This window comes from Orcinus orca, chromosome 13 (assembly GCF_937001465.1).
Source record: "Orcinus orca chromosome 13, mOrcOrc1.1, whole genome shotgun sequence".
Lineage (NCBI taxonomy): Eukaryota > Metazoa > Chordata > Mammalia > Artiodactyla > Delphinidae > Orcinus > Orcinus orca.
Window position 1 is genome coordinate 82,314,194 of NC_064571.1, and position 26,257 is coordinate 82,340,450.

Genomic DNA, 26,257 nt, shown 5'->3' on the forward strand with positions numbered 1-26,257 from the left:
TACAGAATTTTAATTGAATATGTGTTAAGTGCGTTTAATTTATGCTAATGAAGCCAAGGCCAGCATCTTGATCTTTGCTGTAAGCACTTCTCTGTTTGGATGACACCCTAACTTTCCCTCCAACTCCCATCTATGTGCCGGGTGGACCCACTGATCAGGAGAGATTCAAGTGAACAACAACAATCATACTCTCTTTAAGCACAAGTACATTTCATTGATGGACAGCCCTTATGCCTTAGTTCATACTTTATTATCATTTTGAATCTTAGTTTTGTCAGTAAAGACAGTTATGTCTGTCTTTACTTTTAAATAAATCAGTAAAAGGCATCTGTACAAGGCAAGACTGTCTCTATAGTCTACTACTGCTGTTATTTTAGTCACCAAACTTCAGGGTTATTTGTTACACAGCAAAAGAAACTGAGACATTAGCTGAAAGGCTGAATAAAATATTTTATTTTATTTTATTTTTATTTTATTTTTTATTTTTATTTTTTTTGGCGGTACACGGCCTCTCACTGCTGTGGCCTCTCCCGCTGCGGAGCACAGGCTCCGGACGCGCAGGCTCAGCGGCCATGGCTCACGGGCCCAGCCGCTCCGCGGCATGTGGGATCTTCCCGGACCGGGGCACTAACCCGCGTCCCCTGCATCGGCAGGCGGACTCTCAACCACTGCACCACCAGGGAAGCCCTGAATAAAATATTTTAAAAGATGTTTCCCTTGACATACTACTCCCTGTTACCTTTTTTTAAACAACATAAGCAATAGAGTTAATTGCCTTTTCTTCTGTATTCTTCTGGCACCTTATTCTTCAAGATAATACTTAGCTGCATGGTCCTCTCTGTCTACAATTAGGAACTCCTTGAAGGTAAAATCTATGATACATTAAAGTCACCTTCCCAACATATAGCAAAGAGTCTGACACACAGGGGCCACCTCACAGTTATTCAATGAATTTAGTACATATACATAATTTGAATCCAACATTACATTGAGAGCAAATGCAGGCTCAGTGTCTCTTGCCCTCTTACTGGAAACATCCAGTGTGGGCCACAAGAAGAGAATCAAAGTAAATGGCCCTCCCACATTTCCCATGTCCTTCAAGTCACACTGCCCTGAGTCAAGGTCTCAGGATGCTTTGGCAGTACCCATATGTCTTTCTTTAACAACCAGAAATTATGGGGCCTGGACAGGATGCAAACTGTTCTCAGTCAGCCTGGGAAACAGCTAAGAGAATGCCAGGCAAATGAAAATGATCTGTTTCATCATTCCTCCCTTGGCCTTTGGGAAGCAATGTCAGCTTTGATAAATGTCGAAAATATAAGGGGCACAGAAATCAAGTGAGTGCATGCCCATCTCACTTGTCTATTACCATTACTGAGGATAGCCCATCAAAGTTGCTTTATTCTGGGGGTCTTGAGCCTTCCAGAGCTCACACGTCCCAACATGTCCTCGGGAGAAAAAGAGGTGAGATTTAGTGCCAGGCTAAGATGGGAAATCCACCTGCAGTGGTTCTGGCTGTGTGGTGTGTTGCCAAGACTCAAGGCAGGAAGAAGAGGTTGATATGAGAGACCTGTTAAGTTCTCCATCCTGATCAGAACCTACATGGAGAAGTACAAGTGCATACGCTGTGCCAGAACCTTGATAAATAGTGAGGAAAAAACCCCAAACTCAATTCTTGACACTCCAGAAATATACATCCTAGACGGGGGAGGGGGGCGGTGAAGCACATGTGTGGGTAATTTTCTTTCAGCGTAAGGAAGCAAAGAGAAGCTAGTACCTAAGTTAGAACTGGGCGGGTAGTGGTTGAAAATAGTTACATCAGCTTCGTGGGAGGACTTAATCCCTAAATCTTAAAGGATGGGTAGGAAATAAGGAGGTAAAGGGGAGGGGTTTATTAAATGTAAAGGAAATGACACACCCCGTGATGGAAGGGCAGTGTCAGTGCCGGCAAAGCACATTTGAAACATTACAAGGAGCCTCAACTGCTGGGTTATGGTGGGCACATAGGGACTAGAAGGAAAGTGGGTGGGAGTGGCAGAGGCTGTGCCCTGAGGACCTTGTGTGTTAGAGCGGGGTCGGGGGGCGGTTCTTATGGATTATTTAGACCAAGAATTTTCAGACTTTGATGTGTTATCAATCACCTGGGAACCTTTCAAATGCAGGATGTGATTCAGTGGGCCTGAGGTGGGACCCGAAAGTCCACAGGTTTTATACGCTCCCAGGTTCTGGGTCCTTGTCCAAGTGCACCAGAGACAGCCAGCATCACCGGGCACTGGCTTCAGATGCCAGTGTGCAGGCTCCACCCCAGAGCTGCTGAATCAGAGTCTGCATTTTTACAAGATCCCAGATCATTCTCATCACATTATATTTGAGAGGCGCTGATCGGGAGTTTAAACTCAGCTTCATCTGGGAATAATCTGGAGAATTTTTTAAATACACAGCTGGGTCACCCCCATTAGGTTTCTGAATTAATCGGTCTGAGGTGGGACCCAGGCGCAGGCTTTTTAAAAAATCTCCAGTGGTGCTTCTAATGCACAGTCCTTATTGAGAACCACTGAGTCCAGTTGCAAAGAGAAAGCCCAGTGGGGGAAAGTAATTGGTCAAAGTCACACAGCACCAGGACTAGAGGTGAGGTTGCAGGTGCTACTAAGGGCCCTTTAAAAATCTCACTGTGTTCTGTCCCCTCCCACTCACACCCCTTGGTGTCTATACTTCATCCCCAAACAGTGGATGCTACTCCAAAAACTCAAGTCGTCTTCCTCCAGTGAATGGTAACTAAATTGGATTTCCTTTCCTATCAGTTCAAACCAACTGAAAGATGTCTAACCCCCAGAGCAGTGAAAAGAATTTCTCCTCTACTAGGCATTACGTTTAAGGATTCATTAAATAAAATAGACTTCCAGCTACGTGTGAGGTGCTGTGTTAGAACTTGGACCACAGAAACAGGGGCTGTAAAGAATCTGAAATAATGTTTATGTTAAGTGAGCCGCGTTCCCGTGTGCACAAGTATAAGGTACATTTAGAGGAGGCTAAAGGGGCCGAGGACAAAATGAGGAGTTGGAGGAATGCATTCTCCAGTTTCTTTGCAAGACAGCACACACATGCACGTCCCCCATGAAATGGTCTCTCACCTAACCCTTGAAAAATTAAAAAGTACTATAATAGTCTAAACAAAGAAGTGGAACATTTATTTTTAAACCTGACAGTTTAAAAAATTATTTTTAAGCTTTCATAAACTGTGAGGGAAAAATCTATTTTATTATTTTTTTAAATAAAAATCATAAAAATTTTATACGTTTATGTTTTATGATTTCTTTTATTAATAGGTACTTAATACTGTAATTGTTTCTTTGTGTGACGGAACGATTATATAAAATGAATATATTTAAGATAACTACATACTCATTTCTTTCCTTTTTTCCTATGAAGTGTGTTTTCTTTAGAAGCCAAATTTGTACTTTGGAAAAGGCAGCCGAATAGCCAAAGTTGTAATTTTATGAAACCACAAAAGGCTCTTCTAAAGGGATCTGACTTGAATACACACTGCAAGGAAATTAATAGTCTCAGTTCAAACATCCACTTTAATCCATCTCCTACTGCCTCTTACAAGGAAGAGAATGCAGCTGTCCAGTCGGCTTAGGAGAAGGATGAGTGTTGAGCAACACGCTGTTGGCACAAGTCCACACAAGTTCTTTCTCGGGTATCTCAGCGGCCTTCGGGGAGCTGCCAGGGCAGCGATGTGTTGTGTGTCATTATCAATTTGCACTCTGATTTCCTAACAGTTCAAGAGGCCTTTGACAAAAGCCTCCGTTTAGATCTAATAATAACTCTGGATTTTTGCTAAATGTCTCGCAACCTGGGAACGGGCCCAATTGCTAAACATACTTCCACTGCGTGAGTTTCTTTGACTGAGCCCAGAGGGGACAGACAAGCAGACTAGAAAATGTGAATTGGAGAAACATTCTCACTTTTAAAAAAGAGTTATTTTCAAAAGAATGACTTCTGTTCATTTACGAAGTCCACCTGAAAATTACTGTAATTGTGGGTCACAACATTGCTGTCCAGCCCTAGTCTGGGATAATAGCAGCTAAAATTCCAAAGCCCCCAATGTCCTTCTACATCATATAATTATAAAATCTAATGCCCCCTTCTTAGTCACATGTCTAGTCCATTTCTAGTAAGTTACAATATCCACTTACGCCTCCCTACCTCTTCAGGGGCACATTCTCTATCTGGCTAGCCCTTTCCATAACAATGTTCTTCAATAATTTCTATCAGTATTTCTCCGTGGGAATACACAGAAATATCTTAACTCCCTCATACTCGAAAAATTACTGGATTTGTTAGTTTTTCCTAACCACCTCTCTCTCCTGACAAAGTTTCCTTTTCTTCAAGGCAACTCTCCAATGTCCCTTTGAGGATTTCTCACGTGGCATAAGAGTCTGGTAGGTTCTTAGGGCAAGTTGTGAGGGGGCAGAGTAAGGAGGTGAGTCAACAGAAAAGGGGGACAGTGTGTTGCCCAGGGAAGTGAGGGGATGACAGGGTTCAATTCCAAGATCAATAAATGTGGCGTGGCTTGGTTAGAATGGTCTTGGATACCTTGCCTTGTCTCAGGAACACTTCATTAAACTCCCAAATTATTAGTCCTTTGCATCCCAATCCCTGACCCAGTATCCAACTTACACAGATACATACATCTGCACTCATCTCTTCCAATTTCACTATTTGCATGTCCAGTATGAGACATAAAGAAGACCAAGGAGGGAGCAGATTAAACTCAAGCTATCAAAGACAACCAAAAATTTCAAGCTGGGCTTCCCTGGTGGTGCAGTGGTTGAGAGTCCGCCTGCCGATGCAGGGGACACGGGTTCGTGCCCCGGTCCGGGAAGATCCCATGTGCCGCGGAGCGGCTGGGCCCGTGAGCCATGGCCACTGAGCCTGCGCGTCCGGAGCCTGTGCTCCGCAACAGGAGAGGCCACAACAGTGAGAGGCCCGCGTATCGCAAAAAAAAAAATTTTCAAGCTACTACGCTGTTACTGTTACTCATTCTTGAAAAGGTACTAATGGAGGACAAGTTTGAAATAAATTGATTAAAATTTAGTTTATGGTCTCTTTAGAAATGTAATCGTTTCCAAATTATTTAATTGGTGACTTGTGCTGGATACACGATTGACAGTGTGATGTCAGTGTATTGTAGAATCAGAGTTTTGGAAAATGAGTTTACAACTCATTGGACTACCCAAAGAACTAGAATACCTTTAAAAATCTTTCCAAGAACTGGTCATCCAAGCTCTCTCTGGACACTTCCAGAAATACAACAGTCCTTACCCGGGTTTCCTAATCAGCTAATTATGTTAGCAGTGAGTCCAGAGCCATCTGAATTCTTTTTCACACCTAGTTCACATTCATTCCAGGAATGTTCTCCCTTTGGGACCAGTTCTATCCTCTGGAGGGTAAGGAAAGAAAAAACGAGCCATATCCTTTTCTGTGTGACTGCTTCTAAGGAAAAGGTGGTGCAAACTTGTCACGTCAGTATTTTTCTAGAATAGAGCTTTTGAAATGCCATATAAACTTCTACTAATAGAGTAGTGACAGAGAAAAAAAAGTCTTTAGCAATTTAGCACGTTTGCTGCAATTATTAAACAAAAGAGACAAGGTACTTCTTGAGAAAGAGATGTTTCAGTATTTAGAATATATCCAAGTTCTTTCTATAGAGAGTTTGGAAATATATAAAAAGTGCTTTAAAGTACTCATAATTTAGACTAAAATATTCCCTTTGGGGGATTAATCCTAAGAACATAATCCAAAATACGGAAAAAGCTTTGTACACCTAAATAATCAACTCAGTGATTTTTTAATAACTAAAAGTTGGAAACATAGTAAACAACCAAATTTGGGATATAATGAAATAACCTATGGGCTATTATAATAATTGAAGTCTATGAAGCTATTTAAAAATACTTTTATTAAACAAACTGTATCAACACACAAAACTGTTACAGGAGGAAAGCAAATATATTTAAAGTAAAACAGGTACATTGGAAAAGAAATATGAAGAATAAAACTCTAAATGCTAGTATTAGCTAGACTTGAGTGATCAGAAAGTGGATAACACCTCTATTTTCCAGATTTTTTAAAATTCATGCTTTATATTTAAAAGATAAGTGTTCTTCTAAATGAGTCTGGAAGAGCTGAATCTTAAAAAATGAAACTAAAATGATAGAGAACATCTGAGCTTACCTCCTCCCAAGTTAAAACACTTTATGAAGGTTATTTATTTTTTTATTTGCAATTTCTCTAATGTTTTCAATCTATTTTGTAAACCATATATTCACTTAGGCCATACCTATTACTCAGTTACATGAAACACCAGACAACAATGGAATCTTACATGCCCAATATTTGTTAACCATAGCAAAAGACATGGGTCCCATTCCATCAAGCATTATTCATTTAGTAGGTTGTCCGTGTGGACAGTTTTAATCCTAACCTAAAGATCTGTTTATTTGACAATTCTCATTAGAAGCCCCTGGCTGCATAGGAAAAGGGTATCCTAAATACCGAACAATTATCCCTGGGTACAATTTTCCCAATCAAGGTGATGTGCAGTTTTGTACTACAAAGATATTGAGTGTCCTTGTGGCTGTAATGTCAATGTCATATCATTTCTGAAGCTAACAAGTTCATGCTTTTGTTGATGCAAACAAAATACTACAGACCCGTTTTTATTTTGGTAGATTTTATCAAAAGAGCAAAAATCATTTTCTTCTAAGTCAATGTAGTCTTTTATAGATTAAAGTCAGTTAAAAACTACTTACTCTGAGAGACTCTAATCTGTGGACCAAGATATACTATAAAAGTCATTCCTCTCTTACCAATAGCTGGAAGCAGAATTGGAAAAAAACTGAACATTTTTACAAGGGGCTATGTTTAACTTGTCAAATAAGTCATAAAATAAGGTTTGTGATATATTGTCAAACCTGTAACTTTGTCACATATTGCAACTGCAAATTGTCTAGAATAATTAAAAGGTGAGCTGTTCTTAATCCTTTAGGCAAAAAAAAAAAATCCTTTAGTCTGTTAGAGAAAAGCTTCTGTGCCCAATAAAATCCTGGAGTCACGTGAGAGATGGGAGGAAATGATCTCTTTGACATGGAAAGAAACTGCAGTGAGCCCTCCTAGGTAAATCATCCATTTATTTATTCCCTTACTAAATAATGTATTTATTTAGCCACTAATTAAATAACTATACAATAATTTATCCCTCAGTCATTTCCTCAATCATTATTCAATCATTTGCTGACTCATTAATTTGATCACTCATTCATTCCCTTGTGTTTTTTCATCAAATAATGTGTTCTTTATATATCCATTCATTTTTATAACCAACATTGACCAAGACATCATGTTGCTAGGTGCTGGCAATGAGGAAAGGAGAAAAACAAGGTCTCTACCCTTGGAGAGTTCATGGTGAAGGAGCTGGACAGATGGCTTTGACAAGTTCTTTGCTTGAGGTGGGGAAAAGCATTAGGGGTACAGAGAGAAAGAAGTCATTGCCTGCCTCAGAAGCCTGAAGAGATGTGACAGTGGGATGCGAACGGGGTCTGCAACAAGAGGTCACAGCTCATCAGGTGGCAGACAGAGCAGGGACAGTCAGAAATCTTCATATTAGAAATAGCAACAGCCTGTGGCAGGAGCAGAAGTGTGGGGAAGCATGCCAAGTTCAGAGGATGGTGAACAGCTTAAGGTTCCTGGAGGAGAAGGGTGAGATGCAAAAGACCCTAGAGAGGACAAATAGGTCAGGGTCCAATTGTGAACAGCCTTTCAAACTACTACTTAGGATTATAAGGGTGTTCATTATATTTGCACAGCAATGGTGAATGCATGCTAGACCTTATCTTGGTTCATCCTTGTGAATAACTGGATATGGTGATCATAGTTTTAAGGAAATTGAAGCCTACTTCGTTGTTTTTCCTTCTGTGTTCCTATCAAACTTTTCAAACTCTTGATAGAGCTCTGTTAGAGCTTTTTCTTTAAACTTTTCTCCCTTATTGAAACACGAGGCTCTTGAAGACAGGAACCAGATCATTCATTCCTATACCTTCACTGCCTAGCATCATGCCTCACACATGGCAGATAGATGCCATAACATTTGAGGAATGAAAGAACTGTGAATGAATAAATGAGAGGAAAAAGGAGGGGATGGAGGGAGGAAGGAGGAAGGAAGCTATGTGGTGAAATGGATAGTAAGTAACAAGGTAAAGAGAAGAACGGAGGTTTCAGTTGGCAGCTCAGTTCTCATCCCCACACCCACACCATGGTTTATGGTACACACCACACCAATAAGAACTTTATTATACCTTTTTTTTTTTTTTTTGCCGTACACGGGCCTCTCACTGCCGTGGCCTTTCCCGTTGCGGAGCACAGGCTCCGGACACGCAGGCTCAGCGGCCATGGCTCACTGGCCCAGCCGCTCCGCGGCATGTGGGATCTTCCCGGACCGGGACACAAACCCGTGTCCCCTTCATCGGCAGGCGGACTCTCTACCACTGCGCCACCAGGGAAGCTCTGTTATACCATTTTTTACTATGAATCCTTGCCATGGAAGGATTCATAGTAAAATGTTACTCATTGTTACTCAGGATGTCAATTAAAATATGGATTGAACAACATAGGTATGAGCTTTCTTATGGTAGAGACTATGGCTTTTTCTTCTTTTGTCCTGGTAATATCTGACATTTAGTAAGTCCTAATTCATTGACGCTGCTTGGATGAATGAATTCAGGACCCTGTTAATGAAAAGGTGGTATGATTAAGAAAAGGATAGGATGCTGCTTACGAAAGTGAAATATATAGGTGCACATAAAGAATTTATGAAAGTAAGAGCACACGAGAATACTTCCCTTTCAAATTGTAAATTGTTCAGATGCTCTCTCTGCGTATCTTATTACTGTCAGTGAGGATTTTAACAATATAGAATATATAGACGCCAATCAATATTCAATTATATAGTTAAATTTATACTTGAGTTGTACTTTTATTTTAGCATTTTATATAAAAAATAATAACAGAGGCTATTAAAGAAAACTTTAAATAACTAAACCTTAAAAACCCCAGCTGTGACCCATTTCCCTTTTCCAAATTCCTGTCTTTTCCTTCTTCGACTTATAATCAAAATGGAGACAATTTTCTGCTGTCCATAGTAAGCACTTCCACATTTGTAAAACAATTTTCAGGATTTCATATATTCATATAGTAACCTCAAAACTGAAGAATAAATTTGTTAATTCTTCCCTATTTCAATTTTTGCCATTTGACAAATATTCGCAGAATAAAAAAAAAGGGAAGAACTATGTTTTCAGTGGGTTAAGTAAAAGAAACGGACTCAAACCAATTCTCAATGCAAGAAATATCTTTGGGGCTTCCCTGGTGGCACAGTGGTTGAGAGTCCGCCTGCCGATGCAGGGGACGCGGGTTCGTGCCCCGGTCCGGGAAGATCCCACATGCCGCGGAGCGGCTGGGCCCGTGAGCCACGGCCGCTGAGCCTGCGCGTCTGGAGCCTGTGCTCCGCAACGGGAAAAAGAAATACCTTTGTCTATTATTTTTCGTTGAATATTTTTCTAAAATAAAGTTTTATATCTAAACACAGTAAGTAAAATTTAATGTGCATTTTTACTGCTCTCTATGTCCTGCTCTCCTGCCTTCCAACACAGCTGAGCAAATTTGTAGTGCCCCCAGCAATATAAGTGCTGTGTTCTGCTACAATTTCCGCAGCATTCAGGGTATTATATTTTATTATTGTTAGCTTAGGGGAAAAATATTTCCCCAGTATTGCTGTTATTTGCACTGTGATTACCAAGGAGTTCAAGTAATACAATTACATTAATGATGGTTTGCAATTCTGGCTTTTCACTGAATCATAATAGTGCTTCCCCTGCTTAGACCTATTTCTGTGACAGTGATATAATTTGCAAAAAAAAAAAAAAAAAAAAAAATGCAGTGTCATTAGCCCAGAAGAGTTTCAGGTTTTTATTTATGTCCATTTCCACTATCTGAAAATAAATGTGTTCTTTGCTTTTCTATAATGGACTTCACTTTACCTTCTATGTGGCTTATATTTCTAACATAATTTGGTTAATATGATTCTCGTACTTTTAACTCTAAAATGTGGTTAGTCAGATGACACCTGTCTAGACTAGACTTTCCCAAAGAGTATTCAGTGAAACTTTTTCTGGAGGATGTTAAAATGTATTATGTGTTAAAAATTGTTCCAAAAGTTAGGGAGCAATGGGTTAAGCAAAATAAGTTTTTTAATGCACATAATCTCACTTTATACGTCACGCATTTCTGAGAGAGAGATATAGTTTATGCAAATCTAAAAGAACAGCATAGAAGGTATTGGGCATTCACCCATGAAGGCAGAGTCTTCAATCCTGAGCAGGGATTCTGAAACTAAATTAACTGATCAAAGGAGAATCCAACAAAATGCTTTCCCTTGTGTCTGGTTTACAATGTCCTTTGGCAAATGCATCATTGTTTTTTCTATTTTTAAAATTATTTTCCTATAAGTCATATATATCTGTTACTATTTATGTGGTACCTCCAAAAATTCTATGCTCCAGTGGAAAATGCTAGCTTCAAAAGTGATGTATCATGATAATCGTCAACGTCCTCTGGTGATTCCAACTGAATGGTACATGGGTGAGATCAGAAAATCTCTCAGTCCTAACCAAACCAGCATATTAGGGGCTGTAGAGTGAGTAAACTTTATTATATGGAAGTTGAGAAACAGTCTGTAAAGTGCTTGCAAATTAAGTAGTCAAAAGAAACGCAATCAGCAGATGTCTTCCAATGTCTTCAAGGTATTTCCAGTACATTCCCTTTAAAAAATGAATATGGTTTGAATCCTCAGGCAGTAGGTGAGACAATATAGCTAGGTTTTATGTCCCTGTTTCCAAGACAGGATTTTAATATAATCTCTTAATTAGTAAAGATATCTTTCCTGTAAAGGGGTCCTAAATATTCCTTAATGTTGAATTTCATTTATTCATTTCTTATTATGCAGCAAACATATTTTAGGCACAACGTATATAGTCCCCATGACAACTCTGCAAAATAAATTTGATTATTATTCTCCTTTTCCTTATGTGGAGACTGAAAATGAGAGAATTTAAATAGTTCACGCAAGATCACACAGCTAGTGGTCAGCAGAGCATACTGTGACTCTTTCAAGCCCTTCTTTCTTATGCTGAATTCTTTTCACCCAGGAGGGACATGTGGGTGCCACTCTGCTCATTAAAGTGGCTCCACCAGCCTGTCACTGTGCAGAACGCTTCCTTTTCTCTTCTTTTGGAACCAAATAATAATTTGACATTTAAAATTCAAAACCAAAAATCCCTGGAAGGCAAACAGCCTTTTAGCAATCAGTTTTCCTCCCAAGGGAAGTTCATACAACATGGGAAAGTAAGATTAAAATGTTGCAGGGGGGTTGAATGCACAGGCAGATATAGAGATAGTCAGGAAACACATGGTGACACTTGAGAGGACAGCAAGGATGAATTCCCTAATGTCAGAGAGAAACATGCTCAAGTCCCTTCTCCCCTCCGAAGTTCAGTTTCTCCACCTGTAAAATACAAGTGTTCAACTTAATGGCCCTGTGTATTAGTTAGAATCCCTCAAGTTCAAACAACCCACACCAAGTAAAATGTGAATGATAGAAGATAGATAGATAGGTAGATAGATATAGATAGGTGGGTGAGTGGATGGATGGATAGATGATACATACATAGCTACATAGAAACATAGCTACATACCTAAATGAATAGACGGATAGATATATAGATAAAGTAGATAGATGTATACCTAGGTACAAAGATGGATGGATGGACGCAGGGAATGATAGATAATAGAGTAGATAGAACAAAGATAGTACATAGACAGATAAATAGATCCATGTAACAATTCCATGGAAAGGTAGGGTTGAAATTTGCCTCGGACTAAGCTACATCCAGAAATTCAAAGTCTTTCTGTTGATGTTCTCACTTTCTCTCCCTTTTCCCCTCTCTACTCTCTTCCAAAAACCCTATTTGATCCATAATAAGTCATTTTCCCTTCACGTGAATGAATCGTACTAGTTCAGGGAATGCAGCACGGAGCAGCAATGTGACTAACCCACCGTGTTTTCCTTTCATTTGTAGATTACATGCTATTCTTCATTTTTATCTCCTTGTTTCTCACCCTCCTGGAGTGTGATATGCAAAAATTTCTATAAAATGTGCATCAGCAGAATGTGATTGACTGTATATAAGATTAGCAGATCCCTGGTGAATAGTTACAAACTGAGTTTAAAAATTGGATTAGATGTCTCTTGATAAATTGCTAGTACAATTGATGTCATGCTTTATAACATCTCTTCTCCCTAGATTGTGCCATTATGGTAGGTAGAATAATCATCCCCCCACAGTGCCTATATCTGAAGCCCTGGAACATTTGAATAGGATGCATTACATGACAAAGGGAATTTCTCAAATGGAATTAAGTTTGCACACTTTAAAACAAAGAATTGGTTTTGTATCCATTCAGCCAGTCTGTATTTTGGTTGGGACATTTAATCCATTTACATTTAAGGTAATTATTGATATGTTTGTTCCTATTACCATTTCCTTAATTGCTTTGGGTTTGTTTCTGTAGGTCTTTCCCTTCTCTCGTGTTTCCTGCCTAGAGAAGTTCCTTTAGCATTTGTTGTAAAGCTGGTTTGGTGGTGCTGAATTCTCTTAACTTTTGCTTGTCTGTAAAGCTTTTGATTTCTTTGTGGAACCTGAATTAGATCCTTGCTGGGTAATCTTCGCTGCAGGTTTTTTCCTTTCATCACTTTAAATATATCTTGCCACTCCCTTTTGGCCTGTAGTTTCTGCTGAAAGATCAGCTGTTAACCTTATGGGGATTCCCTGTGTGTTATTTGTTGCTTTTCCCTTGCTGCTTTTAATATTCTTTCTTTGTGTTTAATTTTTGTTAGTTTGATTAATATGTGTCTTGGCGTGTTTCTCCTTGGGTTTATCCTGTATGGGCCTCTCTGCGCTTCCTGGATTTGATTGACTATTTCCTTTCCCATGTTGGAGAAGTTTTCGACTATAATCTTTTCAAATATTTTCTCAGACCCTTTCTTTTTTTCTTCTTCTGGGACACCTATAATTTGAATGTTGGAGCGCTTAATGCTGTCCCAGAGGTCTCTGAGACTGTCCTTCATTCTTTTCTTTCTTTTTTCTTTATTCTGCTCTGCAACAGTTATTTCCACCATTCTATCTTCCAGCTCACTTATCCATTCTTCTGCCTCAGTTTTTCTGCTATTGATTCCTTCTAGAGTATTTTTAATTTCAGTTATTGTATTGTTCATTACTGTTTGTTTGCTCTTTAGTTTTCCTAGGTCCTTGTTAAATGTTTTTGTATTTTCTCTAATCTATTTCCGAGATTTTGGATCACCTTTATTATCATTACTCCAAATTCTTTTTCAGGTTCTTTGCCTATTTCGTCTTCATCTATTTGGTCTTGTTGGTTTTTGTCTTGCTCCTTTGCCTGCAAGATATTTCTCTGTCTTCTCATTCTGTCTAATTTACAGCATTTGAGGTCTCCTTTCCCCAGGGTGCAGGGTCGTAGTTCCTCTTGCTTCTGTTCCCTGTCCCCGGTGAGGAGGTTGGTCCAGTGGCTTGCATAGGCTTCCTGATGGGAGGGACTGGAGCCTGGGTTCTGGTGGGTGGAGCTGAGTCTTTTCCCTCTGATAAGCAGGGCTGTGTCAGGTGGTGTGTTTTGGGGTGTCTGTGAGCTTAATATGACTTTAGGTAGTCTGTGTGCTGGTGGGTGGGTTTGTGTTTCTGTCTTGTTTGTTGTTTGGTGTGAGGCATCCAGTGCTGGGAACTGCTAGCAGTTGGGTAGAGCCAGGTCTTGGATTCAGATAGAGGCCTCTGTGAGAGCTCTCAGTGATTAATCTTCCCTGGGGCTAGGAATTCTCTAGTGGTCCAGTATCCTGGATTCAACCCAGAGCCTCAGGCCCAACTTCTGTTAGAGGAACCAAGACCCTGCAAGTCAAGTCGCTTGTCCTGGCAATAAAGGGAATTAAAAATAAAGAAAAAAAAAGGCTAAAAAATCCCCAAACATAGGCAGAACACTCTATAACATAAATCACAGCAAGATCCTTTTTGACCCACCTCCTACAGTAATGGAAATAAAAACAAAAATAAACAAATGGGACCTAATGAAACTTAAAAGCTTCCATAAACAAGACGAAAAGACAACCCTTAGAATGGGAGAAAATATTTGTAAATGAAGCAACTGACAAAGGATTAATCTCCAAAATATACAAGCTGCTCATGCAGCTCAATATCAAAAAAACAAACAACCCAATCCAAAATGGGTGGAAGATCTAAACAGACATTTCTCCAAAGAAGATATACAGACTGCCAACAAACACATGAAAGAATGCTCAACATCATTAATCATTAGAGAAATGCAAATCAAAACCACAATGAGGTATCACCTCACACAGGTCAGAATAGCCATCATCAAAAAATCTAGAAACAATAAATGCTGGAGAGTGTGTGGAGAAAAGGGAACCCTCCTGCACTGCTGGTAGGAATGTAAATTGATATAGCCACTATGGAGAACAGTATGGAGGTTCCTTAAAAATCCAAAAATAGAACTACCACCATATGACCCAGCAATCCCACTACTAGGCTGATACCCTAAGAAAACCAAAATTCAAAAAGATACATGTACCACAATGTTCATTGCAGCACTATTTACAGTAGCCAGGACATGGAAGCAACCTAAATGTTCATCAATGGATGAATGGATAAAGAAGATGTGGCACATATATACAATGGAATGTTACTCAGCCATAAAAAGGAATGAAATTGAGTTATTTATAATGAGGGGGATGGACTTAGAGTCTGTCATACAGAGTGAAGTAAGTCAGAAAGAGCAAAACAAATACTGTATGCTAACACATATATATGGAATCTAAAAAAAGTACTGATGAACCTAGTGGCAGGGCAGGAATAAAGATGCAGACGTAGAGAATGGACTTGAGGACACGGGGAGGGGGAAGGGTAAGCTGGGATGAAGTGAGAGAGTGGCGTGGACAAATACACACTACCAGATGTAAAATTGATAGCTAGTGGGAAGCAGCTGCATAGCACAGGGAGATCAGCTCAGTGCTCTGTGACCACCTAGAGGGGTGGGATAGGGAGGGTGGGAGGGAGGCTTAAGACGGAGGGGATGTGAGGATATATGTATACATATAGCTGACTCACTTTGTTGTACAGCAGAAACGAACACAACATTGGAAAGCAATTATACTCCAATAAAGGTGAGAAAAAAAAAACAGGGAAGGTTGCCTGGATAATCCAGGTGGGCCCAATCTAATCACATGGGCCCTTTAAGTGGAAGAGTCCGCTGGAGAGAGGCCACACCAGAAGAAGAGACAGGAGAGATGGGAAGTGGGAGACCCACATTGCCGTTACCACTAGCTTTGAAGATGGAGGAAGGGGGCCATGAGCCAAGGCATGTGGCTCTAGACGTTGGGAACAGCGCTTGGCTGACAGCCAGGAACCCCAAGGAACTGAAATCTGCCAGCAGCCTTGATAAGCCAGGAGACAGAGTCTCCTCTAGCCCTTCCAAAAAGGGATGCGGCTCTGCAACACCTTGATTTTAGCCGGTGAGACCCACGCAGAACATCTGACCTGCAAAACGGTAAGATAATGCATTTGTATTGTTTTCAGCTACTAAGTTTGAGTAATTTGTTACAGTTGCAACAGAAAAGTAATACACCCCGGTGAAACTGCTTTTTCTTTTTTAAGGAAAGTGTTCAATAAGTGGATTTCTTAACTGATTTGTTCAGCCCTGGAAAGCAGAATCTTAATGGTCTTGGCTGGTCGGGGTCTCACTGGTCTAGATTCCCTTTTTAAGAATAACTAGAGAAGCTTTTTCTCATTTACAATCTTATAAAGAGATCAAAAGTCTTTGTAAAGAATAGAGTCCGTGCTCTGTAGAAAATGGGATTTGGTGGGGACAGATTACCTGTTCACACAGACTCTGAAACAGCAATGTTGGGTACAGGTGAGACTCATTAGCCAACATGGCCAAGAGAAGCAGCTTTTCACAACCTGGCTATGCAGCTTCTTGGCCTGAACACTTCTTTCCTAAATTGCCTGTGATATCCAAGCCCCTTGGTCTTATTCCTATAGCATTCTGCTTTGCACTTTACTGACTTTTTGCTAATCTCAGATTCTCCTAGTATTTGTCTATAATTCTGCTCAAGATACAAATTCTACCACATAAGCTATTTCTATAGACTTTTCTTACTCAGATTGACCCTACAAAATGCTGGCTGCTCATTTTACTTGTTAGCGTGGAATATAGCAATGCGAGGCTATAATTATTTCACTAACCTGAGTGTCACCTGTACAAATTCTCCCTGACAGCTGCATTTTTTAAAATGCATTTTCTTAGTGCACCAGGGCATTACAGAGCTTTGCAACCTGTTTTAAGAATCCCAGTTCCAATAAGATAGCAGATAATGCAAAAAGAAAAAAAGAAAGGAAAGAGTAAGAATCATCTTCTTCACTAAAAACTTGTAAAAAACAAAAAACAAAACAACAAAGGGATACAACGTATCCTTGACTCCATGAATTGATAAGGACTTGAAAAGTAGATGTTGGAGCGTGTGAACACATGATGTAGCTAACCTTGGTGGCTTTGCTAAACCCAGAAACATACGATCTTGAGTGTCAACACTCATATGAAGCCTGGAGATGAGATCTTGGGTCCAAATAAGCCAGGAGCTGGGAATGAAACCACTACTAGTCCCCCCAGATATTGTACCATCAGTGAAAGGTACATTAGAAAATAAATCTTCCCTCTGCCTCATAAGCTAGGAGGAAAGCTTGTCTGTCCCTACCAGCACTTCACATGAGTTTGGACTCTAAATTTATACCACCAGAGTCTCCAGGCAGAAATAAATATGAAAGGTACTTGGACAACATAGGCCACGTAGGATTTCCCACAGGACACAGGAGTGATGATTGTGGTGGAGGGCTCTTAATCTGAGTTCACCATCAAAAATCGTGAAGTTCATGACGAAACCACCTATCCTAACCAGAATGAAGCAGACACACCATGAGGATCAGTAAAACGTAAGGACATTAGTTAATAAAACAAGAATCTGAAAGACAAATGATTAAAGACAAAATGAAGAAATCAACACAGTAAGAAAAGGAAAGAGAAGAAAGATATTTGAAAGCAAAAAACAGGTTGGACAGAGAGAAGAACAGAATTTCTAGAAATGAAAAGTATTGTTCTGAAAATTAAAAATTCATGGGACAGATGAAACAGATTAGACTCATCTGAATAAAGAATTAGTGCAATGAGAAATCTATTTGATTAACATTTCCAGAATAAAGCAAGGAATTGTAGGACATGGTAAACATAAAGTGTCCTTAAGTGAGGATGGAGTGAGAAGGTCCAATGTGCATCTACTGCAAGAGGAAATGGAGAGAATGGTGGGGAAGCAATATTCGAAGAGCGAGCGGCTGAAGATTTTTCTAAAGTGATGAAATAACATGCATTCTCAGATTGAAACAGTACTCAGAAGTGAACATTGAGTTAAACACACACACACACAAATATAGACACACATATACACGCTTAGACATAAGACTCTCTGAATCACCAAAAAGGCAGGGTTACACACGCTAATATGCATAAAGGGCTTGGAACTGCACCCAGCACATAGTACAAAATATGTAACTTAACTATTCTTGTGATTTTTACTGCTATAATGACACGCTGCCATGATTATTATTCACTTTGCTTCTCTATATCTTAATGGATTTCATAACAGGCAGTATCAATGAAGAAAGTGGTTACAGTGTGGTTATAAAATATGTGGTGTGAGGTTATTTATGTAAAATTTAAACACAGAGGCTAAGAGCCATGTTATTTGATGGAAGTGATGCCACAGCAAGTCTGAGGAAGGTGGTTACCTGTGGGGCTGAGGAAGGGGGAGGTAAGGAATGGAATGGTCAGGATGAGGCCACACTTCTTCGCTTTGGGCACTAAAAACAAATTCTGAAGCAAACACGGCAACACGTTAACTTGTGTTTAATTTCAGCCACGGGTGCTTCCAGCCGTGGCTGTTGAGGGGGAGGTCATTCAGGGAGCCAAGCCTGGGTGCCACGTGGCAAACCCTGTCCCTCGCTGCAGTGTTGCCTCTGACTGAAAGAAAGCGAGTCTTTTTCTACTTCACACAAAGATGTGTTCATGGCGACCCTGTGGGTAAATGGGCGCCTGTTATATTATTTTCTGTGCTTTTTTGTGTTTGAAATATATCATCACTTTAAAAAGATTCTATGACTTCCTGCATAGAGCTTCAGGTAAAAACAGAATTCCTGTCGCTCAAAATTGTCACAATTCCTGTGTAACTTTCTCCCATTCACCTAACAGGCCAGGTTTCTGTTGGTTTTCAGATGGAGAAAGAACTGGATATTTTCTCCACAATCAGAGCCTTATAAAAACATAGGGTCCCCTTCAGGTTCACCCACCTAAGGACTCCACAGCCCATGTATAACTGTTGTTAGGCAAAAAGCTTGAAGTTTCAAGTTAATTTCTTGGTGTGACTAATATTTCGGCCGAGGAATCAGGGCTGTTGCTTGGTGTATTATTGCTAGCAGTATAACACTTAGCGATATAGAGATATATAGAGAGATATCTATCTATATATATATAGATAAAGATATCTATATATATATATCTATCTATAGATATATATCTATATATCTATAGATAGATAGATATATCTATAGATATATATATATCTATATCTAATATCTATCTATCTATATATATATATAGAGAGAGAGAGAGAGAGAAAGAGAGAGAGAGATAGATATCTCACCCACCCCTTCTCACAAAAATACCTAGCAGTCTACAAGTCTTTTAATATAATAGGGTCAGGTAATTATTTCAAAAGAGACTTAAGCTCTCTAATTTCCAATGTCTGCTGATAAGTGGTGAGATAAATAGGAACAAGTGTAAGAGGCAGGTGCAAGATAAGAGGCCTGTGTTGTGTTCCATAATTTTCTTTTTCGTTTCTGAATTGCTGCCCCAAACTGCATAAAATATAAGTTCTCTATGGAATCCAGTGGCTTTCTGGAGAAGTATGTTTCCACTTCTAAACCAGAAATATGGAGCCTACTAACTTCTAAGAAATTCTGAGCTGATCATGATTTTTTTTAATCTGACCAAAAAATGCAATTAGGAATTCACTGTTTCTTAGGTTAAAGAGGCATCTTTTAGCCCCAGATAATTTGTGTTTGTATCCTATGTTTACCACATGCTGGCTATATGATCTTGGATAAGTTAATTTATTTCTTAACTTTGGTCTCTTCACTTGTAAAATACAAATTAATGTTTGTGCCTACTGCATAAATGTTAGGAGTTTTAAAATATGCTAATGTATGCAAATTCTTGAGCACTGTATGAGGGTCATAGGATAAACCTCGAGCTCAGTAAATGATAACTAGTACATCGTTATTAGTGTTTCATCCAGAAAAGAAAAAGCACTAAGGACAAGTCTTGGATTCAGTTTCACTCTGACCTTGTTATAATATATAGTCTCAAAGACTATAACTGCTAATTGACTAAATGTTTTCAACTATAAAACGAGGCTAGACGCATCACTACTGAAACTATGAGTGCAGCAGAGATGACATATACAGAAATCTAAGGCTTTAAGAGTTGTAGGCATGACTTACTGTTCTTTTAAAATCACTCCTTTGAAATAGAGGAAGCACAATGGGCAGTTTCTACTGTATCATCACATGTAAATACAGGAGAATGCCATCACCATGTGGGTCCTTATAGCCTCTGTCCCGTCCTGCAGAATTGTTAGAAGCCCTTGACCTCCCTCCCACCAGACAGATACTACCTCATCAACCAATATACAACTGAATCAAGTCCAAAAGATATGATTCTCTCCTATCTCTTCTTGGCTAAAAATATCCAATAGATTTTCAGGGTGTCAAAATAAAAGACAATTTAAAATCTGTAAATATTTGACATACATTCAATTCTCATGACAATACTTCCAAAATTTCTTTTCCAAACTCAACTTCTACTACTGGCCTTCGTAGACTTTGCACTTGAAAATGCCTCACCGCTGCCCCACCAGAGTTCTGTGTGTTTCCTCTGCTCAGCCTTTGCTCACTCCCCATCTGCCCGCCTTCCCTCACCTTGTTTCGTCCCACATGCATATGCACCTGTACAAACCTCTCCAGTCTCCAAAATAGGGTTCAAATGCTATTTATTTATTTGTTCATCCCCAAGTCCTCTGTATTCATTTCCTGTACTGTTGTAACAAATTACTACAAACTTAAGACTTCAGAAATTTATTTTCTCACAGTTCTGGAGGCAAGAAGTCTGAAATCAAAGACTCAGCAGAGTTGGACTCCCTCCAGAAGATTTAGGGAAGATTCCATTCCTTGCCTCATTCAGCTTCTGGTGGGTGTCAACATTCCTTGCCTTTTGGCCTATATTAGTCAGACTTTTCCAGAAAACCAGAACCAATAAGATGGAGAGCTTTATACCTAAATCTATATCATCTATATATGTGTGTGTGTGTGTCTGTATAGATATCTATCTATCTATTTATATAGATAGATAGATAGATAGATAGATAGATAGATAGATAGATAGATATAGATATATAGAGAGAAATTTCTTTTAAGTAAATGGCTCATGTGATTATGAAGACCAGCAAGTCCAAAATCTCTAGGAATAGACCAGCAGGCTGGAAACCCAGGGAAGAGTTGCAGTGGAGTCTGAAGGCCACCGTCTGCTTCCAGAACTCCCTCTTACCTGGGGGAGGTCAATCTTTTGCTCTATTCAGAATTCAAGTGATTGTATGAGGCCCACCCACATTATGGAGAGCAATCTGCTTTACCTAAAGTCCACCAATTTAAATATTAATCTTATTCAAAGCACACTTAGCAAGTACCCAGAAAACATTTGATCAAATATCTGGGTACTTCCCTGGTGGTGCAGTGGTTAAGAATCTGCCTGCCAGTGCTGGGGACACGGGTTCGATCCCTGGTCCGGGAAGATCCCACATGCCGCGGAGCAACTAAGTCCGTGCGCCACAACTACTGAGCCTGTGCTCTAGGGCCTGTGAGCCACAACTACTGAGCCCGCGTGCTGCAACTACTGAAGACTGCGCGCCTAGAGCCCGTGCTCCACAACAAGAGAAGCCACTGCAGTGAGAAGCCCACGCACCACCACAAAGAGTAGCCCCTGCTCGCCACAGCTAGAGAAAGCCCACGCACAGCAATGAAGACCCAATGCAGCCAAAAAATAAAATTAAAAAAAAGAGAGAGAAATGTATGCTGGTAGCATTAAATAACTAAATAAATAATGAGAGGAAATAAACTAATCTTAAAAAAAAAGAATATATGGGTGCTGTGGTCCAGCCAAAGAGGCACATATAGTTAACCACCCCCCGGCCCCACTGCTCCAACCTCTGCCTCCTTGGCCACCTTGCCTCCTCCTCTTCTGTGTGTCTTCCTGAATTCAGAGTCCAGCTGGTTCATCCACCTTAAGCTCCTTTTTGTAAGATTCTTCACTTACTTACATCTGCAAAGACCCTATTTCCAAATAAGGTAACATTTTCCCTTTTGGCATAGAAGGTAATATTCACAACATCCAGAGATTAGAATGTAGACATATCGTTTTGGGGTCCACTGTTCAACCCACTATATTCCCCCAATCAAAAGTAATGTCTCATTCTTGTAAAGCTTCATACCACTGGTCCATACCTTTAGGGTCCATAGGTAACCATTTTTTAGTTATATCACTTCACACTCATTCAGAAACAAACATCAATCACCCTGCTCCATGGCAGGTGCTGTGCCAGCTGCTGGGGTTGCAGAGACTAAGACGGCCCTGGCTCTCAACAAACTCACTACCTAAGGAAAATGTATATGTAAAGAAATAATCCCAAGTCCCATATTATGTGCGTAACACTCAGAATATGCCAGCTATTCCTCTTTGCTCTCAAATTACCTTGCATTTATCCCTATAATGGCGCTTGAAACATCAGTTAAAATCAGCTGTTCACATATCCGTCTCCATCACCAGACTCTAAGCTCCATTTATGTCTTTTTTAACATTATGTCCTTCGTGCCTAAGATAGATGCCTAGCCTAGAGTGAATCTTCAGTGAGGCGTATGGAATTAATTAAATAAACTAACAAAATCGTTAAGCCCCTACTAAGTGCCAGGTACTTTCCTAGATGCTACAACTATAGCAGTATACAGTCTTTCAAAAATTCCTACCCTGATGAATACCTGTTAAACTCCAGTGGACGGATGAACACATGCATGAATTAATTAACAACTAAACAGTGTGCTTTGGAAAGACAGATAAAAGCAACTCTTGCTGGAGGAAGTAAAGTAAGTACTGAATCTTGGGTTCTTGAAAGGAGGTAAGAGGTGAAGTGAGAGCAGAAGTGTATTTGATTGAACCGTCAGAGACTTCATGATTTTTGAGGGAAGAGTATTTTTTTTTCCTGCTTCTATCACTCTTATGTTGAACTCAATGTCTCAAACAGAGAATATTCTCAAATCTCAGCAGCTGTCTAGACTATTGTGCTATTTCTTTTGATAGCCACTAATCCCCTGTGGCTATTTCAGTTTTAATTAATTAAAATTAAATATTAGAACTTCATTTCCTTAGTTGCACTAGCTGCATTTCCATTGTGGAAGAGCTGCACGTGGTTATAGCTACTGTACAAGAGAGTACAGATATTGAACAGAGCCATTCTTACAGAAAGTTCTACTGGACGATAATGGTCTGGAATGAAGGAATGAACTGATAACCAGGTCTCAAAATGTTACACCAGAAAGAGTCCTTCCATCTCATGAATTTCCGATTTCTTCATTTTACATTTGGAAACACCAAGACCGAGAGGCAAAGCACCTCCCAAACTTCCATGCTGCTTTGGTCCCGAGCACGTTGATAGTTCATGATGGGTTGGAGGCTGTACTCTGCACTTCATTTATGCTGAATCATACTACACCTGGCTCTTGCTCTAAGGATTTCCAAGAGGACAAGTTTTACTGTGAATAGCAAAGTTCACCAAGGTCTTTCTGGTAGCTTTTGGCAGTGCTGGTGGGAAGTTTACATGACAGGCCTAGACAGCTGAGCAAAGACCTATCCAGTTATCAGGTCAATGGGGACAATTGATCAGATCAAAGAATGTGTTCAGCCCTGTCCCTGGCTGAAAATAAACACCCAAGAGTTGCAGCGACCAATCGTCAGAGAGGGACACTGGGAAAGTGAAGAGGTGGCAGCGAATTACAGCAGAAAGCCTTGAGCTCACATTCCATTTCTTCTTTTTATGAACACTGTGGCCTTAGGTTGATTCCCTTTTTACATTGAAACTGTTTCCCTATCTGTAAAAAAGAAATAATGACAACAACATCATTAAGTGCTTTTGCGTATTAAATATTGATTACTGCCTTCGTCCGTTCAGGTTGCGATGACAAATTACCATAGACCCGATAGTATATGAGCAACAGAAATTTACCTCTCTCAGTTGTGGAGGCTGGAAGGCCAAGATCAGGGCGCCAGCGTGGTTGCTTTCTGGGAAGGACGGTCTTCCTAGTTCACAGCTGGCATTTCCTTGCTGTGTCTTCACACGTGGACGGGGCTGGGGATCTCTCTGGCGCTTCTTTCATAAGGCACTAATCCCATTCATGTGGGCTTCACCCTCACGATTTAACACCCCCCAAAGGCCCCACTTTCTAATACCATCATCTTTGAGGGCTAGGATTCAACATATGCATTTTGGAGGGACCTAACTATTGAAACCATAACATTACATAGCAAATGACTCAAAGGAGAACCTAAAAAGAATGGTATCTTTACAGTACTTATAATGTTATTTTTATACTATCATTAGGGGAAGGAGAAAGAGGGGAAGGGCAAGGGAAAGGGGCAGACGTAGAAGGAGGAGGAAGAAGGAGAAAGCTATTAGAAAAGCAGATGCAGACATAATGGTGATGAAAGCAAATACTTACAGGGAGCTTATTATGTACCAAGCGTTGATCTAAATGATTGGCATTTTAAAATCTATTTAATACTTACAGTAAGCTCATGGGAATGGAATTAACATTATTTCCATTTCACACATGCAGAAACTGAGGCACAGAGTGACTTACCTAAGATCATCACTAGTAGGTAAATAAAGTCAAACCCAGACACTCGGGCCCCAGAAAGTATGCTGTTATCCACCCTGATTTCAAATGAGAGAGAGGCCCTGCATCCATCCCATAGGGAGCACTTCTACAATCTCTCCACTCAACAAAAGGCTGTGAGTGACCCTTTGTTGAGCAAATAGCCTGGAACTTAGAATGAAGCTGTGGAAGGCGGAAAGCTGAAACCCAGAGCGCTATAGGACTTGGGTTCCAGCCTAATGCAGTGGCGCAGGGCACTGGGCTCCCAGGGCTGGATCTGGATCCGCCTCAGGTGCTGGTCTGTGCGTTCTTTTTAGACTGGCCAGTGCAGCGCTGTTGCTGGTTGAGCTAAAATGCAAACAACCACAGTTTTGGCTTCTTTCCATCCTCCTGAGCTGGTTCCTGTTTTCAAAGCGTCACTGGTTGTTGAAACACAAACATCCTACCTAATAATTTTAGCTTTGTGAAAAGCATCTCCGGTGGAAAAGTATCCGTATCCAGTTTACATTTGTCCATTTATGTAATAAATATTTATGGCAGTTGACATGAGCCAAGAACTGTGCACAGGGAAACATTATAGAAGGAAGCTCAAAGCTGGGGGAGAACACAGACATGTAAACAGAAAATCAAATCTTTGACATTTTGGTCCTTTAAATTCTATAAGCAAAGTCTGAATAGGGAACAGAAGAGACCCAAAGGAGAGAGTGCCTCTTCCTAGCTGAGAGGCCGAGGAAGATCTCATTGGCTTCCCAACTCTTCCGATGATGTCCACTCACCTCTGGGAATCCCACATAAGGTAGCATTGAGGAGAGTTTGCCACTGCCTTTCTGAGATGCAAGAACTTGTTCTCATGCCTCTGTTTTGAGAAACATTTATGAGCATTTGCATCAGTTAAGATCTGGCTGTCTGCTCTATTTGGCGTAACTGAGATTTTGAAGCAAATTCTGAGGGGTAGGTTATTTTTTTCCAATTCCTTAATTAAACTACTGGAAAGTTCCATGAGATTCATTCTTCTTTGTATCTTTGCAAATGACTTTCTCTGAAAGGGCCACTATGTTGAAGTCACCGCTTTTCTTTAAATAATATTTCTACTGTGTACTCTAGATGTTTTTATTTTTTATAAATTTATTTTATTTTTGGCTGCGCCGGGTCTTCGTTGCAGTGCGGGGGCTACTCTTCGTGGCAGTGCGCGGGCTTCTCATTGCAGGGGCTTCTCTTGTTGTGGAGCACTGGCTCTAGGCGCGCGGGCTTCGGTAGTTGTGGCGCACAGGCTTCAGTAGTTGTGGCGTGGGGGCTCAGTAGCTGTGGCTCACGAGCTCTAGAATGCAGGCTCAGTAGTTCTGGTGCACAGGCTTAGTTGCTCCGCGTCATGTGGGATCTTCCTGGACCAGGGATCGAACCCGTGTCCCCTGCATTGGCAGGCGGAATCTTAACCACTGAGTCATCAGGGAAGCCTAGCTGTTTATTTTTATAGTTCTGTGTATTTGACCTAAAGCTTTTAAGCTTGTGTGTGTGCCCCGAAATGACTTTGTTGCAAAAGGCTTTGATTTACAATCTAAATAATAAATAATATTCAGTCGCAACAGGAGGAAAAGAAATATCAGAACTGCCTGTTCCCTCCAGAAATGTAATGGCAAAAATCTAAAAGTATGGGGGGTGTGGCTCATTTAAATGAGCCACCACAGGGTTCAGCACAAGACACTGAGGCCGTTGAATAGAATGGAGGGAAATAATGCCTATGAAAGATGTAAAATATGCCAGGAGCTATGGTTGGCGCTTTAGGATGTAAGTCTTAGTAGAGCAAAAAGCACCATGAAAGCGGAAGAAACGGACACTCTGATGTGAAGAGTTCCTAGTCGGTGGGTAATCGGACCAGGATGAGAACTCCGTTATCTTACTGCAGTAGCTTTTGCTTGTCCCATTATGCCTCATAGCTCCATTATTAAAAGTCATTTTCATCATGAACCTAGTCAAAA